This window comes from Copidosoma floridanum, unplaced genomic scaffold (assembly GCF_036245765.1).
Source record: "Copidosoma floridanum isolate Cflo_tuat_1 unplaced genomic scaffold, Cflo_Japanese_pri ptg000014l, whole genome shotgun sequence".
Lineage (NCBI taxonomy): Eukaryota > Metazoa > Arthropoda > Insecta > Hymenoptera > Encyrtidae > Copidosoma > Copidosoma floridanum.
In genome coordinates, this window is record NW_028321891.1 from 6,874,088 (window position 1) to 6,888,335 (window position 14,248).

General features: G+C 41.1%; 1 protein-coding gene across 1 annotated transcript in view; it reads left to right on the top strand.

The window, feature by feature from the left end:
- Nucleotides 1–14,248, top strand: part of 14-3-3zeta (tyrosine 3-monooxygenase/tryptophan 5-monooxygenase activation protein zeta) — a 31,664-nt gene that overhangs the window by 1,407 nt on the left and 16,009 nt on the right. The window lies entirely within an intron of this gene.

Genomic DNA, 14,248 nt, shown 5'->3' on the forward strand with positions numbered 1-14,248 from the left:
GGGCTACGGAAAATCGCGAGAAAAATAGCTTTATACACACACGCGCGTCACCTACGCATGAGCGCGAAGATTTCGCGAGTCGCGTGTACGAGAGAGAGCGAGGGGCGGTGGCCGTAAGCCGATTGTCGTACGTGCGCGAGAGAGAGACGGGACGCTATCTTTTTCTCGGGTCGGCCATGTTACTTATATAGGTGGCAGCGACGGCGGCAGCAGCTCCTCGCCGACCGTAGGTATACCTACTTACACCGCTCTCCGTCGCACTGCTGTGCAAAGTAGCTCCTCCGATGCATTGTTCCCCTGCAATTGCGATCTTGCGTGAAAAATTGTACCATTTGAACAGATTACCAAAGAATACTTACTACTTGAACACGTAGTTTTTCACGTAAACAAAACTGCCAGAGTTAGAGCACATTAAAGTTCATCCGAGTAGAGAGAGGGGGGGGGGTTATGACGTCATAAGGACTCGTGTATAATCTGTGCCCTCCCACTCCTGAAACTTGATGTAAATTATTTCTTTCATTTTTTCCTTGTCTACCAAACAAAATGGACCGAATATACAAGATTCCCATTGGATGGGAACGTACCTAATGAGTGGTCCTTGCGGACAATTGATTTCTCGCACACGATTTACTTATAATCGAACGACAAAGAGATGAGTGAGAGGTAGAGCGATTTTGCCATAAAGATCGGTGTTTATTGTTTTCACGAGAAAACATGCCCAGAAGTTTAATTCGCTCACCCCCCTTGCTTTGTACAAAAGACTTTCATCAATGTCAGACACTTAACCATCAAAGTTATCCAACGACAATTGTTTACATGATTTTTATGTATTTATTAAGAAAGCACATAGTTACGTTCTCTTGAGCGGATATATTATGTAATAAGCCAAGCGTTAATCGCTATTCCGTACATTACCCGATAAGCATCCTATTTACCTATCGCGCGTGTAGTTAAAAATCGATCGAGACGGATGTTCGTTATCGCTGTTTGAACAACTTTTTAGAGTAAACCCTGTGTAATATGCGTTCAAATAGGAAAACGACTATTTTGTCTCACATTTCAGTCCAAGGTTTTTTTTTTTTTTTTTTTTTTTTTTTTTCGAAGTCATCCCGGTTTAATATTCTCCGTCACTTCCGGGCATGTATCATGCGATCATCGAGGTGCACCACGTTGTTCGTTTGCGGCCAAACTCCGCAGTCAATTACAATTATATAATATTATACGCTTCAAAGCTGCTGACGCCGCAAGCGCTCGATCGATTAATAACCACGTATATACGCTTATGCGTACATTGGATCATTACTCGTGCGTCCGCGAAATTCGCTCCCCAAACAAATAGTAATACTCCCAAACTCAACTCGTTATCTCGCGATGACTATTATCTCGAGTAAGCACTGGTTTTTAAACAATACATCAATTTTACAAGCACTTTTAGCTCAGATGGGCACGTACACGAGCTGTTAGCTCCGCTTTGATTGTTCGTCGTGCACAAGTTTGGCGTGTTATTCTACATGTAGGTAGAGAGAGAGGAATAAGGTTAAGGACACCTAGTTTAAACTCCACGCGTATCAAATACGGGAGAGTTTGAACGAGCGACTCGGCGTTTAATTAAACCGTTGTAATTTGCGTGTACACGTTCAAGATTTCGTGTACGGCAAATCTTTTGGGTTAACAATTTGTCCAACCGTTGTGTAAAAATGGAGCAAACGTAAGAGAGAGAGAGAGAGATTGATTAAAGAAAAGATACGTATACAGGCGCCTTGAAAGCAAATGCAAGTAACGCAGTTGTATCGATTAATGCAGAAATGGGGGAGAAGAAACGACATCGAGCCCCAAAATGTGTACATGCACCCCTTCGCCGGAGGGGGAAGGCAGCCGGTCATGTATATAATATCCCCGATGGCCTTACAAACACGTCAAAAGTAGAGTTCGTTGTATAATACTCGTAGAGAGAGAGAGAGAGAGAGAGAGAGAGAAAGTTGTACTTATCTCTCGCCGAGAAAAGAGAAAAAAAGTGTTTGACGGGGGTGGTACGAGCATACACCACCACGTGGTGGATCAATAAAGACGTTGTGTGTATACTATCACGCACGAAAAGCCCTCTCTCGTTTACTTACTCCCACAATCTTGTAACGCGAGGATTTCGTCCTCCCTCTCCCTTCCACTACTGTGCAGGGTATATGCGTAATCTCTCCTCCTCCTCCTCCAGTGTGTCATCGTCAAAGAGCTTATAAAGGAAGAGGAGCCGAGATACCGCCCGTCTGGGGACCCGAAAGCGCTGGCCCCATAAAATTGCAATGGCAGCATCGGCTTTGGAATCGACGCGGGGGGCTACTTATGGCCAAAAAAAGGTGGAAAAAGTTATCAGAGGAATAGCCCAAAGGTATACATTAAAATCGAGCGTCTCGTGTAGAGTTCGTTTACCTTTCGACGTCGTTTCTCCATCTTTTTTTTTTTTTTTTTTTTTTTTTTTTTTTTTTTTTTTTTTGTTATCCCTCACATGTACAAGGCGTTTTTTTGGAGTGGTATAATACTACCTGAGCATAAGTGCCATTCTGGTGTTGGTACTTGAGCCTACTCTCTGCCACTACACTATGTGGGTGGGAGTAGGTATGTTAGTGTACGTGGTAAAAGAGCAGCGAACAATCTCTGCGCTCTTGCGGACCCGCTTGGCATCAGGTATAGCTATTCAAAGACTGGTGACGCATTAAAAGTGCGGGGTACTCGTACCAGACTTGGGCATCGATAAGTAGTAACTTCGCATACACATGTAGTCGAGCGAATGTATGGGACGGTACGCTTTTTTATTATTTTTTTTTTTTTTTATTCATAAACACTTGATTTCAAATATAAATAAAGATTTTAATTTGAAACTTTTAAAATATAATTAAGTATTTTGAACTATTGTTTGCGACACGTATTCCGAGTAAAAATATGTACATTTAAAAGTAATCCCTCTCTCTTTTCTGTCTGACTGTCTTTCACCCACTCAATGAGCAAGGAAGAGATGACGATTCCGTAAGCTGCTGTTACTGTGAAATAAAGCCATAAATTAACAACGATTTCTCTCTCTCTCATTCTTTTTTAATACAAATGAACATGACAAAGTTGTAAATCGTTTGCGTCATGGATTTCCCCTTTATTATCTGTAACGTACCGTTAAGTTTGTTTACACAAAAAAAAAAATGTAAATGTATTCATCGCGTTATGTTTATTTTAAAAACCTACATGCATTAATAATTGATTGATCGCAAGTACAAATATGTGCCAAATAAGTTGCACTCGAGAATTTATCAATGCCAGCGAAAGTGTGTCCATTAGACTCCTCGCCCTCTACCCACGAAAAAAAAAAAAAAAAAAAAAAAACGCAACATTTAGCCTGGACACATAAACATTACATAGACGGTCCAGCTGGTACAGCTTTCACCTGTATCGGCATGTGTAATGGGCGCTCGGAATCTGTTGGTCGGGTTTCTCTGTGTGCAATGCCGTACGTACCTACGGATTTTATTGCAGATGCTTGGCATTGCTCGAGTGTTATCGAATATCATTGAGGTTGGCGCATTCTTTCGCTCGCACGTATGTACCTACCCGCGGCCAATTTCCACATTTCACTCGTGTGCAGGCGTACCATCCACCACTCGTCCGCTGCAAAGAAAATCTCGTGAAATGTTAACACTTGAGAAAAAAAAAAAACAATTTTACCGCCACTGCGTTGTGTTTGAAAACAAAACAAAAAAAGGGGATAAGAAAGAAAACGAATTTAACTTTCTCGGCAGGGAAAAAGTTGTAGTTGTAGTGTTTACTCCGAAGCTCCGTGTCTCAGTGGCGTTGATTCGAAGTTTCCGAGTTACACCGAGCCATTGGAATTAATCCTCGAGACTGCGACTTTTTTTTCTCCTCCAGCCAGCATCCCCTGCCGTTAACCTACATTTTTGTAACAACGTTTACCCAGACGAAATGGGGAGCAGCGCTAAAAGCCCCCCCTCTCTAGTGCCATCTCTTGTATTGGTGGCAATTTTTTTGTTAGCACAAGTCTTTCTTTCTTCTTCTGATTGAAATACTTATGGGAGAAATATACGAAATAAACCCTCTTTTTTCATCAACTGCTGACGCAAATATTGCTTTACAAATAAGACGTTGGGGTGTTTTTTCGTTTGTCATACCCCTTTTTTTTTCATTGTAAGAAAAAAAAGGTTAAGTGTAGTCCGTGAAAAAAAAATTGCGAGCAAAAAATTAATAAGAAAAGATATTTCAAATATTAAATGTACACTGTTGTGTTTGCTCTTGTGAAAAACTTTTTCCAATATCTCGAGATTTCAATAAAGGCGTGCTCAAGGAGAGCTCAATCATTTTGGGTGTGTATCTTTTTTTTTTTTTTTTTCTTCTATTCAAGTGCCCGAATGTATCCATCATTTTTTTCCAATTACTCTTTCAATCCAAGCAAACTGGAATTCTACTTATTTTGTCGTTAGTACAACGGAGTTCTCACTAAAAAAATTGTAAAAATGTACAAGTTCGCCAATAGAATATTCAGAAAATTGTCTGTCAGTGACTACTAACTGATTTGCAGTTGTATTATTTGCACCTATTTGATAAGTGAACGTTTACTTTAAATTAGTGCAACTAGGTATATTTTAAATTATTTAAAAAAAGGTCCCTATGCTATTATAAGAGCTAATCTTGAAGTAAATACGCCATAGTATACCTCATTATTCGAAATTTTCAGCAACTCGTTTTGCTTGTTCCTCGATTCTAATACCAACATCGTAAATGGCCAATCTTCCCAGTGGTCTGTTGAATGAGGATTATTAAGCCCTTATTATTGGAGAAGGTTTTACCCTTTTTTGCTTTTTTTAAACATCAATTGGTATTTTTTTTTTTTTTTTTTTTTAATAACTTAGGTGACTGGATTTTTGAAAAAGACTACGTTTTTACACAATTGTGAGACAATTATTTTTATAAGCGGAGCAAACTATTTCATCACCACTGAGATGAAAGTATTTACAGGAACCTTTTTAATACAAAAGTTAAGTTAAGTACTTGATACTTGTCTTGGAATGTCAACTAAAATAGTAACCTTTTTAAAACAATATTTTGCTCAATTTGGAAAGATTCAGTATATAGTAATAGAGTAGAAATAATTTATGCTCAATTAGACGTAAATATTGAAACTGTTTGCTATGGTCCGAAAATTATATAAAAAGTGCATATTTGTCGTGTTATATTAAAAGAAATTAAAAAACCAAAATCTCAAATTGTACACCTATTACAAGACCAAAAATCCTCCGTTGTGCTGTACAGGTAACTAGCTATAGAGTCTCAGGCTTACATATTTTACGCCTATATCTATAATTTACAAGCGCAACAACTCGAAATCAGAGAGCAACGAGACGTACTGATAAAATATATTATCCGTGCAGCTGGAGATTAGTCAATCTCGAAAGTCCCTCTGGAGAACGTGTTGTCGATCGGTACGGAAAATACAACGAGTCGAGCTTGTCATATCCCTTTCTCTGTCTCTCGGAGCAAACCGCAAGCTCCTACCGGGTATACAACGCGAGAGACCTACAGTGACCTTGACCAGGAGCTCTTTGGCTTATACACATACGTGCACGTGGGTGTGTTTTTGAGCAGCGTAACACTGCGGTTGTCCTCGCAAACGGGCACTGCCGCGGGACCGAGCCGGTCGTTGATCCTTCGAGCACATTGGGCGCAGGTGGGATTTTCGACGCAGTTGATGTCCATCTCGGCTTTCTCGAATCTGGCGCACTGCCGCCCCCTCCCCCCCCCGCCTCCTTTTTTTTGTTCTCATACTTATCACCGAGTGCTCCTCGCACGTTATACCTATACACGCGCTGGTCAATTTGATTGGCCAGGCACCAGCTTTTGGCCCGCCACGCTTCCGTACAATGGCTATACTTACTTGAGGTCGGATTATTTTCACACAAGCTTGTACAATAGGATCGCTCGTGTATTTTGAAATCATTTGCTGGTTCACTCATTATCGGAGATTGGTTTTGTACGAATGTTTGATAAAAATGACAACCACATCTAAAAGGATAGCGCATTATATACAAGGGTAGAAAAACAATAAGGTTAATGTCTATTTGCCCCCCCCCCACACACACACACACGTGTCATATGAATAAGGTATTATCCCGGCAACATGGGTTTTCCATTTGTCGGTTGTACACATTTTATGTTGATGTATCATAAATACACATACTGCCCATTACGAATAATACATGGAAAATCGTGCTGGAATAATGCCCCATTAATTTATATAATCACACGCAGATTTATCGATAATTCTGAGTATCAACCTGGCATTGCAACAAAACTATAATTTTAAGAACATAAGGTTATATGTGCACACCCATGGTGGATCAACACTGCAAGGTCATATCATCAGCAGCGGCTTCCGGTACGACGCACACGCGCGAAATCTCATCTGCCGCGCCCACGTGATCGGGGGGGGGGGTGCAAGGGAGTGGGAGAGAGCGCGCGAATTAATACAAGCCACCTGTAGCACAAATCCGCGGAGAAGCGCGAGGGGGTGGGAAGCCCGACACACACACTGCCTCTCTCTCTCGTGGCTCTGTGTAATTTTCGCACTTGTTGGAAAACCGATAGCGCTATACATGTGTACGTATATATATGCATATATTATACTTGTATACGCGCTTGTGCGCGCGTGTGTATATACCTAAAGGACCACTCGACTTTTTATCCCTTTTGTAGTGAGGTAAAGTACCCTCTCTCTCTCTCTGTTACGTATGTATGTAATACGCAGGAGGGAGTGTAGCTGGTACACCGGTGAGGCTAAACAATTTTCATCGAGAGGGGAGAAGTCGCTCCTCCAACAACGCGGGGCTCGCCCTCAAAGCCGATTACTTGTACCAGCTGCTTGCTCTCTGTACGTTATTTGGGAGTAGCTATATCGTACGGGTGCGTAGGTGATGCTACCGTTGGATCTCGTGCCGTCGTCAGTTTTTTTGCGTATTTTAATTTTTTTTATCACTTCAAAAGTTGAAAGTTGGAATTATCGTGGCCGATGTTTTAAGGAGCCCTTGTGGCGTGTATGTACGCGAGAGTCAGCTTTGTTATTTCCCGGGGTACGTTGGTCTTTCCTTCCCCTCCGTATACTTTTTCTTCTCCTCTTTAAGAAAGTGATGGATGGCCCTCCTTTACCTTTGTTCGGATACATCACGTGGAACTGTGTGTATACATCTGCACGTGGACGACAGAGAAAACGAGCGATCGGGGCGAGGGTAACACGTTCTATAGGCGAAGAGAAAATGGTGCTCTGGAATAATTTTTCACGTCGCTCGCAAGGGGTGCAAAAGTGACGAATACCATACCTCGAACGTGCTTCTATGTATAATTCATTTTTATGTGAATTTTCATTACCAAAGCCACGAAAGGTACCTACTCTCGAGCACCGATCGACCGGGTAAATATAAACAAAACTGAACTAACGAAGAGTAAAGCGGGGAGTGCATGGCCACTGTCCACGTAACACGCGGGAATCGAGATGCGCCTTTTGTACGTATTTTTTTTTTTTTTTTTTTTTTTTTAATCGCCTCTCTTTCGCGCATCACTGCTGCTTTGTTTAATCAAGCGCAAGGCAGAAGCTCCCTCCCTTCTCCGGGGGAGGGGGGTGGGGCGACAATAACAAAAGTAATCGATGAGAAAAACAACGACGCAACTTGCGCGCGCGTGCGAGAAAGGTAAAAAAAATTGTTATATCAAGGATGGGGTGGTTAAAACAACGGAGAGAGCGAGAGGGCATAGGGGGGGGGGTAGTGGAAATTGAAAATAAAACAACAAAGCGAAAGACACGCGAAACGAAACGTGTCAAGGCAGCAGCCGTACAGCAATGATCGGCTGTTGTCTATACCACATGATGGGTAGGTATGCCTCTCCCGTTTGTTTGCTCGATTTTTCCCTCCCTTCCCTCCGTAATTCAGATATTATTATTATTATACGTGATGGTGCAAAGTGTGTTTATTTCAATTTAGCCCCTCCCTCCCTCAGCCCCAATTTTCCCTTTGACCCCGAAAATCACGTACTTATTTATCTCGGGCAAACTTGATACTTCATGCCAAGAGCCGCCCGTGTTCAAATAAACTTTAAAATACGTCAACGCGCCGTCACACCCTGCGATAAATCACGGCTTCGCGAATCTTTCGTGCTCTGCCCACAATAACCCCCGTGTCGGAGATGTTGAAACTCATTTTCTCGGATGATCAAAAGAAGGCCATGGTAAAATAATCCTGTACCAAAAGAGCGCATGTACTGTTGATCCTCGTGGAGCACAAATATAGAGCGATGATAATCGGGGGATGAGCAAATGAAAATCAAGCGCAAAGCCGGCGTACCGCGTCACCTTGTGCGTCCTCTCTTTTCTCGACGCGACGACGTATATAGGCGTACGAAAACCCACGCGAGCAAAGATTCCCATTCCCACACCGTGTATCGTAATATGTATACACGCACCCCGTAAACGCCGCAAAGTGCGCCCCGGTGGTGGTATCATCGATCGTCTCGCGCCTCTCTCTCTCTCTCCCTCGTGCACGCGCTCTTTTTTCTTTCTGCCTCCACCCCTCCTCGCGCATCAGCAGTATTAACCGCAAGAGAGACGGAAACAAAGCTCCGCACCGTGTCCGGGGTGGTGATACAGATCCAGATGGGTGGGAGGGGGATTATATTGTGCAGGAGCAAGAACCTACTGCATGATTGGAAGAAATTTATTTTATTCTTGATATCCTCGCGGAATCCGTCTTTTTTTTCCTTCCCCATGGGCACGATGTGGTACAGATGCTGCGTGTAATTGAGGGAGGAGGAAGATTTTATGTATATTATATACTGGCACCCGAGAAGAAGGAGAAAGAGAAAAACGAGTGCGATGTGTGTATGGAAGGAGGGAGGGAGGAGTATATAGAGCGGCGTACGAATCAAGGGTGGGTCGCATGGCTGCAGGTGTTGCGCGCGCCTCCCACGATCAATATTTCATCGGAGAGCCTACGCGTATACCTATATACACAGCTCTCTCTCTCTCTCTCTCTTTCGCGTGCCTCGTTTCTTTGTATTTTTCGTTCTTTTTTATCATGCGTACGTCTATAAATACACACCTACGTGTGTCCTCGCTGTATATAGATATACGTATAGGTCTGTTTGCCCGATCGAGTCATCAGTGGTTCTTTACTTTTTTTTTTTTTTTTTTTTTTCTCTCCATATAGGTACGCACATCGTCGTCGCAACTCGAATTTCGACTACTATCGAGACGACGTATTAATTTTTTCATTTATTTTGGCAGGTATGTGTATGTTTTTCGAGACTGCTACTGCTCGAGAGAGGAGCTCAAGCGTCATCCCTTACTTATCATTCGGAGCTTTTTCTCTGACGTTTCTTCGTTCCATGCGCGAGACAGTTCTCTCCGCCAAGGACTCGCGTCCCGTTCAATTCCGTCGCCGCGGCGACCGGCTTTTCATTAGCTCGGCTTATTTTCACTCATTACGATCGATGCTTGGGATTTTCTTTCGCTCTAGTGCCTATAAAATCCCTCCTTCCCCCACTCCCTCCTTTATTATTATTATTTCATTTTCTCCTGCCTTAAAAGACCAATGGTCGCGTGATTCAAGTCTTTTTTAGTAGGTCGATTAATTGGTACAAAACAAGTTTTATTTGTCTAAAAATGACCCGAAGTAATGCCATTTCATTTGTTTACCCATCTTACAAGACACAACTCGACGAGTGATTTTATTTGTTGAACGTTTGCATGAAATTAAATATATATACAAATATAAATTAGAAAATAATACATATAGGGAAATTTTTTTTAGTGCGTCCAACACAGAGCTAGCAACATTAAAAAAGAAAAAGAAACACAGCTAGCTAAGTTTATATCATTGTTTTGCCTTGAAACAAATTTTTCAGGCACAATCTAAAGTTACAGATAAACGTGAATTAGTGAGCAGCAGCCAAAGAAGGATAAGCCCTTGGTAACTTCTCCCGCTCAAAGCGGATAAATGCGAATAAATGTAAAGAAAGGGGAAAAAAAAAAAATAAAAAAATAAGATAAATCCTCCTATTGCACTCGAGATCTTGAGCCAGCAGTTCGCTTGGTACACAATCAAATTCATTTGCGTTCGTTTGATTAATCCTCAATCCCGCGTCAAAACGCAATCGGACTACACAGCAACAACAACAACCCTCCGCTCAAACTCAATTAAACACTCGACTAGTTGAAACAAAAAAATATGGTGTGCACATCACCTTTTTCTCTTCGCAGTCCCTCTCAACTGGTTGTAGAGTCCAGAAAAGCTCAGGAGGCAAATAAAAGCTCCCTGCCGCTGTCCACCTCTGTCCTGTGTGTGTCTCTCGCCATTGCTGTAAATAACTCGCTTGGAAAACAAGAGGAAGGGCGGGCGGGAACGGCGACACTTTTAGCCCCGGAGCTATGTGCTTCCGACTTGAAAGTCGGCCCCTTTTTTTTCTCTTTATCATACTTTTTTTTTTTTTTTTTTTTTTTTTTCTTTTTTCTCTCTTTGCCTACGCTGCGCAAAAGCTCAACGAGGTTTAATTCCCCGGGACGTCGTCTCCATCGATAAACGCGCGTATATACGCAGGAAGTTTGTGGAATTGCTTTTTTTCCCATCTCGTGTTTTCTATCCGTGGTGGGTACACCGATGAGACTTTTTTCTCGTCTCGGCAAATAAGTTGGGGAGGATTAATGTAATGACGGTTTGTTTGCAATTCTGTGTGGCTGTGTACACGTTTTACGTGTATTCGCATGTGTCTCGCAAACTGTGGAAAACGTAATATAGAGAAGCTCGATTGCCATATTGTTCAATGGTGTCCTATTGTAAGTTTGTCCTACAGTCGAAATGAACTAGAAAAAAAAAAGTTTTTAAGGGGTAAGTACCTCACTTGAGTAACTATATATACTTTAATACGGCAAATTTATGATAATGTACCATAGTGCTTTTTGTTAATAAAAGTTTTATACCAATATTTTAACGTGTAATGAATTGGAGCTGATGAAAGAGTTTCTTTACGTAAGAATCTCCAGTCCAGTGTATCAAAGACCTTGATTGAATCAGCTGACCTTCGGGACGGTACATAAAAGTATCGTGTGCCCCCCGTAAAATGTTACGACGCAAAAGGTACGTAGCTGAGGAGCCACTATGGTCGAAATTTAATGCGTTTACCTTTGATACACCACAAAATATCACGTGGACAAACAAAATTGAGAATATAATTCTTCTGAAAAAAAAATTTTTTTTTTCTCTAAAAATTGAATTAAATGCGGGAGGGGGGTACATGCGAAAAAAATTAGGGTGGAAAATTGAAACGTTAGACACTGCTCTCTCAAAATCTCTTGTACAATGGCTTACACTCAATTTTAGTGAGCGCGCCGTCTAAATTTAGCCTCGAGTAAAAAGGGTTTTTGTGCACATATAGGTATAGACGCGCGTTTGGAGTACAGTGTCACACACAGAGATAGATTGCACGTGTTTGTACATCCGTACAACCTTCGTTGGTAGCTCTTTCTTTCTCTTTCCCGGCGTTTTCCCAATAAAGCACTCATCGACTCTATCGCCAAAATGAATTACTTTGCTCGGCAACTTTCACCTATTGTTTTCAAAAAATTATTGGCACCCACGAGTGTCCCGTCGTTACGAATAATGGTGTCGAAAATTATATTACTTGATTGTGGTTTTTTTTTCTCCCTCGAATGGTTCATGAAATAAAAGCTCTGGCTCTAAAATAAACAGATGAATTATAATAGTATGAAAATTGCTGATTTGAAAAATAATTCTTACTCGAATAACTGCTATACTCAAAAAGTTATACCAAAAGTAGTACGTTTTTAATTTTTTTAAATGTCTGCTTTTTTCGATAATCTTTTACTTTACACGTCACAAAGGAGTATCAATGTAAATTACTTTCAAAAAAATACATTGAAATGATTGAGTGCGAACAATAACGTCCAAAATTAAATTGTTGATTGAAATCTAGTTCTGTTTCAGCTAATATTTACTCAAAACAAATAGCCCATATGTCTATATGTATTATAGACATGTCAACAAAGAAAAAGAGTTCATACTCCTCGCATCACTATAATAAACAAATATCACCACTTGAAGGGATAGACCATCGAGGATCCAAGCTAGTATTACGTAATTGAGTAGAAGCAGTGCTTTGCGCGATGTGTAAAAACAAGCGCGGTAATAATGATGCTCATGCTGATGATGACCTGCCTTCTCCCTCTATCTATCCTTGTCTCTTCGACTTTGCGAATCTTAAATTCTGCGGTGCTTCGATCGCTTATCGATTTGCAATTTCCAATCCGGGCTCATTATTTCCCCCCCACAGAAAGGGAAAGAAGAAGAGCTGGAAATAGAATGAGAGGGTATATATTGTGTGTTATGTGCACGTGATACGTACTCGTCAGAAAACTGCCCTCATTAGGGCCTCGATTTCCCCCGAGCTAATTCGCAATATTTTCATACATCAGGTGTATAACATATAATATTAACACCTTTGGTTTTTTTTTTCTTTTTTTTCCCCCTGTGACTTTGGCGTAAAAATTTATTCGACTATTGAATGCACAAGCACGTGCGTAACACACATTTTACGTCAAGTAATTACGCACCGCGAAATTATCTGGTACTTGTTTCCCGAAAATTTTGTTCATTGCGTTGAGATATCAAACTTCCAAGTGTTTCACATGGCATCTTCGATATTTTGTAATAGTTTGAAGCAAAAATACAAGTAAATCAGGCACGAGTTTTATTTGTCCAATTATTTTTCGTGTAAGGCTCCGGTGGTACATTGAGCCGTGTCGTGGCTCGTCCTTTGAGCTGCTCGCAATTCATCAAAATAAGCTCACTTAGAGGTTCCCCTTCCCTCAACTGTTCCCGAATTTGTGGTGATTAGATTTACATGAGGAGAATTCCCCTTGATCCATCCTGTTTTTTTTTTTTTTTTTTTTTTTGGGAGTATTAAGTAATTGATACCGCTCTTTCTTTCTTCGAGATAATTTATTGATAATACCAAATCCAATGTGCACGAAATTCCATTGTTTCCAAAATAAAATGAGAGTGATTGATACGAGGCAGTAAAATCGACTAAGCCCTCGTTTATTGCATTTCATCGTCAAAATCTGCCGGCTCAAAGATAATTTCGATAACGAAAATTGCGTGAACTCAATATCATGGATCAATTGTTATTACTCGCTCATTTGAAATTCTTTTTTTTTTAATTAACAGTGATCCATTCGTTACAAATTATTATCACTTTTGTATTCAGCGCAGGTACAAGATAACGCTCGTACACACAAAAGTGGCTTTTACACTGAAAATTGGATCATTAATTGTTTGGAATCAATTGAAATGTATATGAATCGATGATCGAATGTATATATGTATATATTTGTATGACTATACCCGATTATGTTTTCTGAGACATTTTTAATAGCATCTACAAAGTAAGTTGTTATAGACAGTAAAGTACGCGATAAAAAGTGCAAATAACGAAATTAGACGCTCGAAAGTTGCGCATTAGCGTCGCACGATGCGAGTATAATAAAATTGAAAAAACGCTGCCTCGGCGATCAAGTAACTCGTAAGTTAAACAACCTCCTTGGGCTCCTCCGCGGCAAAAGATGGAGAGAAATGAAAAGTATGTATATATGTATAATACGCCGGTAAAGTGCCGGCAAAAGTGTACGAATGATCTTTGGCCGGGGATGTTTCCTCCTCGCGTTTCGCGAATAAAACTGCGAGACGTGTTTGTCCCGACTGATGGGGATCGAAAGAAAAATAAAACGCTTCGACGAACGACAAAAACAAACGGAGGCGAATATTGTGCGGAGCAGTTGTCAACTTTCGAAACAGAGAGGGAGAGACCCGCAATTACACAACACAAAGATCCAGTTATTCGTTCGTTACAATGAAAAAATAAAAAAATAAAAAGGTATAACGTTGAAACGGGCTCGGCTCGTCAGTCGCATGGAATCCCTATACACACACGTACACCACCCGAGTACAGAGCCCGCGCGCCGGGTGTGTACACCGTGTACGTTATACAAAGTCGCGGTAGTGATAGTAGTAGGACAGAAACCGCGAGCCCCGCCCTATATGAAAAAAAAGTAGAGTTCGACTATTCCTTTATTCCTTCATAATCTCCTATCAAGGCTTTGTCGAAACAAAAAAAGAGGAACAGTAGTAGATGCGCG